This window comes from Triticum aestivum, chromosome 7B, assembly GCF_018294505.1.
Source record: "Triticum aestivum cultivar Chinese Spring chromosome 7B, IWGSC CS RefSeq v2.1, whole genome shotgun sequence".
NCBI lineage: Eukaryota > Viridiplantae > Streptophyta > Magnoliopsida > Poales > Poaceae > Triticum > Triticum aestivum.
Genome location: NC_057813.1, coordinates 97224083 through 97230082, shown reverse-complemented (window position 1 = coordinate 97230082; position 6000 = coordinate 97224083).

The following is a 6000-nucleotide window of genomic DNA, read 5'->3' as shown; positions in this document are numbered from 1 at the left end:
CGGGATCACATCATTAGGAGAATGATGTGATGGACAAGACCCCAATCCTAAGCCTAGCACAAAGATCGTAGTTCGTATGCTAAAGCTTTTCTAATGTTAAGTATCATTTCCTTAGACCATGAGATTGTGCAACTCCCGGATACCGTAGGAATGCTTTGGGTGTACCAAACGTCACAACGTAACTGGGTGGCTATAAAGGTGCACTACAGGTATCTCCGAAAGTGTCTATTGGGTTGGCACGAATCGAGACTGGGATTTGTCACTCCGTGTAAACGGAGAGGTATCTCTGGGCCCACTCGGTAGGACATCATCATAATGTGCACAATGTGATCAAGGGGTTGATCACGGGATGATGTGTTACGAACGAGTAAAGAGACTTGCCCGTAACAAGATTTAACAAGGTATCGGTATACCGACGATCCAATCTCGGGCAAGTACAATACCGCTAGACAAAGGGAATTGTATACGGGGTCGATTTAGTCCTTGACATCGTGGTTCATCCGATGAGATCATCGTGGAACATGTGGGAGCCAACATGGGTATCCAGATCCCGCTGTTGGTTATTGACTGGAGAACGTCTCGGTCATGTCTGCATGGTTCCCGAACCCGTAGGGTCTACACACTTAAGGTTCGATGACGCTAGGGTTATAAAGGAAGTTTGTATGTGGTTACCGAATGTTGTTCGGAGTCCCGGATGAGATCCCGGACATCACGAGGAGTTCCGGAATGGTCCGGAGGTAAAGATTTATATATGGGAAGTCATGTTTTGGTCACCGGAAAAGTTTCGGGTTTTATCGGTAACATACCGGGACCACCGGGAGGGTCCCGTGGGTCCACCAAGTGGGGCCACCGGCCCCGGAGGGCTGCATGGGCCAAGTGTGGGAGGGGACCAGCCCCAGGTGGGCTGGTGCGCCCCCCCCCCCCCCCACAAGGGCCCAAGGCGCCTAGGGTTTGGGGAGGGGGTGCTTCCACCTAACTTGGGGGCAAGTTTCCCCCCTCTTCCCCCTTGGCCGCCACCCTTAGATGGTTTTGGGGCTGCCAACACATGAGTTTCACCTCTCCCAGGTGCAGCCCTACCTCTCTCCCTTCTCCTCTCTCACGGTGCTTGGCGAAGCCCTGCAGGATTGCCACGCTCCTCCATCACCACCACGTCGTTGTGCTGCTGCTGGACGGAGTCTTCCTCAACCTCTCCCTCTCTCCTTGCTGGATCAAGGCATGGGAGACGTCATCGGGCTGTACGTGTGTTGAATGCGGAGGTGCCGTCCGTTCGGCATTAGGATCTCCGGTGATTTGGATCACGACGAGTACGACTCCTTCAACCCCGTTCTCTTGAACGCTTCCGCTTAGCGATCTACAAGGGTATGTAGATGCACTCTCCTTTCCCTCGTTGCTGGTTTCTCCATAGATAGATCTTGGTGATTCGTAGGAAATTTTTTGAATTTCTGCTATGTTCCCCAACACCTTGTTCACTTTGCCATCCTTCTTATCCACCAAATATTCAGGGCATTTCCGCTTCTAGTGACCATTTCCTTTGCATTGTAATCACTCAGTTTCATGCTTTGGTCCAGCTTTGGGCTTCTTCGCGGGAGTGACAACTTGCTTGCCATTCTACTTGAAGTTCCCTTTCTTTTCCTTTGCCCTTTTCTTGAAACTAGTGGTCTTGTCAATCATCAACACTTGATGCTCTTTTCTTGATTTCTACCTTTGTCGATTTCAGCATCACGAAGAGCTCGGGAATCGTTTTCGTCATCCCTTGCATTATAGTTCATCACGAAGTCCCAGTAACTTGGTGATGGTGACTAGAGAACTCTGCCAATCACTATCTTATATGGAAGATTAACTCCCACTTCATTCAAGCAATTGTAGTACTCAGACAATCTAAGTACTTGCTCACTAGATAAGAAATTCTCCTCCATCTTTTAGGCGAAGTATTTGTCAGAGGTCTCATACCTCTTGACACGGGCATGAGTCTGAAATACCAATTTCATCTCATGGAACATCTCATATGTTCGATGACGTTTCAAAAACGTTTTTTTGTAGTCCCGGTTCTAAGCCATAAAGCATGGTGCACAAAACTATCAAGTAGTCATCATATTGAGCTACCCAAACGTTCATAACGTCTGCATCTGCTCCTGCAATAGGTCTGTCACCTAGCGGTGCATCAAGGACATAATTCTTCTGTGCAGCAATGAGGATAAACCTCAGATCACGGACCAAGTCCGCATCATTGCTACTAACATTTTTCAACTTAGTTTTCTCTAGGAACACATATAAAAACATAGGGAAGCAACAACGCGAGCTATTGATCTACAACATAATTTGCAAAATACTACCAGGACTAAGTTCATGATAAATTAAAGTTCAATTAATCATATTACTTAAGAACTCCCACTTAGACAGACATCTCTCTAGTCATCTAAGTGATCACGTGATCCAAATCAACTAAACCATGTCTGATCATCACGTGAGATGGAGTAGTTTCAATGGTGAACATCACTATGTTGATCATATCTACTATATGATTCACGTTCGACCTTTCAGTCTCCGTGTTCCAAGGCCATATCTGTATATGCTAGGCTCGTCAAGTTTAACCTGAGTATTCCGTGTGTGCAACTGTTTTGCACCCGTTGTATATGAACGTAGAGCCTATCACACCCGATCATCACGTGGTGTCTCAGCATGAAGAACTTTCTCAACGGTGCATACTCAAGGAGAACACTTTTATCTTGAAATTTAGTGAGAGATCATCTTATAATGCTACCGTCAATCAAAGCAAGATAAGATGCATAAAAGATAAACATCACATGCAATCAATATAAGTGATATGATATGGCCATCATCATCATCTTGTGCTTGTGATCTCCATCTCCGAAGCACCTCCATGATCACCATCGTCACCGGCGCGACACCTTGATCTCCATCGTAGCATCGTTGTCGTTTACGCCGTCTATTGCTTCTACGACTATCGCTACCGCTTAGTGATAAAGTAAAGCAATTACAGGGTGTTTGCATTTCATACAATAAAGCGACAACCATATGGCTCCTGCCAGTTGCCGATAACTTCGTTACAAAACATGATCATCTCATATAATAAAATATAGCATCACGTCTTGACCATATCACATCACAACATGCCCTGCAAAAACAAGTTAGATGTCCTCTACTTTGTTGTTGCAAGTTTTACGTGGCTGCTACGGGCTTAGCAAGAACCGTTCTTACCTACGCATCAAAACCACAATGATAGTTTGTCAAGTTGGTGCTGTTTTAACCTTCGCAAGGACCGGGCGTAGCCACACTCAGTTCAACTAAAGTTGGAGAAACTGACACCCGCCAGCCACCTTTGTGCAAAGCACGTCGGTAGAACCAGTCTCGCGTAAGCGTACGCGTAATGTCGGTCCGGGCCACTTCATCCAACAATACCGCCGAACCAAAGTATGACATGCTGGTAAGCAGTATGACTTATATCGCGCACAACTCACTTGTGCTCTACTCGTGCATATGACATCTACGCATAAAACCTAGGCTCGGATGCCACTGTTGGGGAACGTAGTAATTTCAAAAATTTCCTACGCACACTCAAGATCATGGTGATGCATAGCAACGAGAGGGGAGAGTGTGTCCACGTACCCTCGTAGACCGAAAGCGGAAGCGTTAGAAAAACGCGGTTCATATAGTCGTACGTCTTCACGGCCCGACTGATCAAGCACTGAAACTACGGCACCTCCGAGTTCTAGCACACGTTCAGCTTGATGACGTCCCTCGAACTCCGATCCAGCCGAGTGTCGAGGGAGAGTTCCGTCAGCACGACGGCGTGGCGACGATCTTGATGTTCTACCGTCGCAGGGCTTCGCCTAAGCACCGCTACGTTATTATCAAGGTGGACTATAGTGGAGGGGGGCACCGCACACGGCTAAGAGATCCAAGGGATCAATTGTTGTTGTGCCTAGAGGTGCCCCCCGCCCCCGTATATAAAGGATCAAGGGGGAGGGGGCGGCCGGCCAGGAGGAGGCGCGCCAAGGAGGAGTCCTACTCCCACCGGGAGTAGGATTCCCCCCCCCCCCCTTCCAAGTAGTAGGAGTAGGAGTCAAGGAAAGGGGGAAGAGAAGAGAAGGAAGGAGGGGGCGCAGCCCCTCCCCCTAGTCCAATTCGGACTAGGCCTTGGGGGGGGCACCCAGCCTCTCCTCTCTCTTTCCCCTAAAGCCCAATAAGGCCCATATACTCCCTGGCGAATTCCCGTAACTCTCCGGTACTCTGAAAAATACCCGAATCACTCGGAACCTTTCCGAACTTCGAATATAGTCGTCCAATATATCGATCTTTACGTCTCGACCATTTCAAGACTTCTCGTCATGTCCCCGATCTCATCCGAGATTCCGAACTCCTTCGGTACATCAAAACTCATAAACTCATAATATAACTGCCATCGGAACCTTAAGCGTGCGGACCCTACGGGTTCGAGAACTATGTAGACATGACCGAGACACATTTCCGGTCAATAACCAATAGCGGAACCTGGATGCTCATATTGGCTCCCACATATTCTACGAAGATCTTTATCGGTCAGACCGCATAACAACATACGTTGTTCCCTTTGTCATCGGTATGTTACTTTCCCGAGATTCGATCATCGGTATCTCAATACCTAGTTCAATCTCGTTACCGGCAAGTCTCTTTACTGTTCCGTAATGCATCATACCGTAACTAACTCATTAGCTACATTGCTTGCAAGGCTTATAGTGATGTGCATTACCGAGAGGGCCCAAAGATACCTCTCCGATAATCGGAGTGACAAATCCTAATCTCGAAATACGCCAACCCAACATGTACCTTCGGAGACACCTGTAGAGCACCTTTATAATCACCCAGTTACGTTCTGACGTTTGGTAGCACACAAAGTGTTCCTCCGGTAAACAGGAGTTGCATAATCTCATAGTCATAGGAACATGTATAAGTCATGAAGAAAGCAACAGCAACATACTAAACGATCGTGTGCTAAGCTAACGGAAGGGGTTATGTCAATCACATCATTCTCCTAATGATGTGATCCCGTTAATCAAATGACAACTCTTGTCTATGGCTAGAAAACATAACCATCTTTGATCAACGAGCTAGTCAAGTAGAGGCATACTAGTGACAATCTCTTTGTCTATGTATTCACACATGTATTATGTTTCCGGTTAATACAATTCTAGCATGAATAATAAACATTTATCATGATATAAGGAAATAAATAATAACTTTATTATTGCCTCTAGGGCATATTTCCTTCAGGGATGACTGTGTCCGTTTGGAATAAGTGTGTCGGCGCTCGATTCCCTTCGCAGTGAAGCTTTGGGCGGAGTTGGCGAGTGGTTGGAGTCATGTATTCTCGGATTTTGTTGATCCGGGTGAGTTTTGGTGCCCGGGGCATGGTTGGTGCGGCGGAGGCAGCGACCTGTTGGGTGAGTTTTTGTCCCCTGTCTTCTTCTTCGTCGCAGCAAGGTGAGCTCTGGCTTTGCTGTGGAGGTTCTGGGGGTGGTGCGCAGGTGCTACGGCAGCCGGCGTCGAGTGGCGCGGTTGCGTGTACAAGAGTTTCGAGCGTTCAGATCTAATCAAGGCTTGGCCGGTGACGGCTGGTTTGTCGGGGTGTTGGTCCTTTGGGCCTAAGATCATTGACTTCCCGTCTACCATGGAGGATCGTCTGCGAATATGTGGACCGACGACGGTGGCGGCGCGCCAGCGACTAATTTCGGCGAGATTGGTTGTGTGGCTCCCTAGGGTATTCGTTGTAATTTTTCTTCTTTGTGGGGTGTTGATTGTAATTGGTTGGTCTTCTTAATGGATCTGAGAGCTTGTTCGCAAAAAAAATGAAGGCTAGACCATGTCTCTTCTTAATCCTTAACCTCGGCAGGAAAGCTCTGAAGATTTTATTGTTCTTGACCATTTAGATAACCCATAATGCCATGCTGATAATCTGCATCGGGAAATGTACATTGAGTTTGCTTCTAAGATGAACAAAAG